We start from the raw sequence: 924 nt of genomic DNA, 5'->3' as shown, positions 1-924 counted from the left end.
TTGGTCTTTCCTGACCAAATTACCCCCAGGAATTTTACAGACAGGCCCGGACCTTGCACCTTTTGGGGATTTATAGCTCATCCCCTCTGTTGTAAATAGGTGGTTAATGAATCTGCCGCTTGTCCTACTGCCTCCAGTGAGTCGGATGTCAGCAGGAGATCATCAATATAGTGATACAAGTTAACATGATCTGTTTTTTTTCCAGTAGGCCAGGTCATGCGCCACTAGCTTATGACAATATGTTGGTGAATGCACGTACCCCTGTAAGGTCCACTGCCTGCCTCCCCATGTGAATGCAAATTGATCTTGCGATTCTTCAGTAATTGGGATACTGAAGAACGCATTTGCTAAATCTAGGACACAATGATAGGTTTTTATCTCCCTACTCAATGTGTCCATTAGGGAAGCAATATTGGGTACGGCTGCATGAATAGGCGGCGTGACCTTATTTAATTCCCTATAATCTACTGTCATTCTTCATGTGCCATCTGACTTTCGCACTGGCCATATGGGGGAATTATATGGGCTGTGGGCAGGTTTTATAATGCCCACTTTCTCTAATTCCTGCACCGTTTTTGATATTTCGTCCTGCCCACCCGTGAGTCTGTACTGTCTCACATTAGTAATCCGGCGCGGTTTCAGCAGGCAAATTGGCCCATGTTTCGCATGGCCTCTTAATATTACCTGCACCGCCCGGATACTAATACATCTCTGTCTGAGTCTGAACTCTCCCACGGTTGTCTGGAGAGCCAGACCGCATAGAATATCTATGCCCAAGATGTATTCCTGGACTGGGGCAATAGATACCGTACATTCCTGGAGCGGGAGATGCCCAACCCCCAGTTTTAACCATGTTTGGGTGACAGGAATAGTTTGTCCCCCAAAACCACCAATCATCACTCTGTTTCCATGAAATTTGTTTGG

The sequence above is a fragment of the Meleagris gallopavo genome, chromosome Z (genome assembly GCF_000146605.3).
Source record: "Meleagris gallopavo isolate NT-WF06-2002-E0010 breed Aviagen turkey brand Nicholas breeding stock chromosome Z, Turkey_5.1, whole genome shotgun sequence".
Lineage (NCBI taxonomy): Eukaryota > Metazoa > Chordata > Aves > Galliformes > Phasianidae > Meleagris > Meleagris gallopavo.
The sequence above is the reverse complement of the archived record's forward strand: the minus strand, read 5'-3'. Positions refer to the sequence as shown.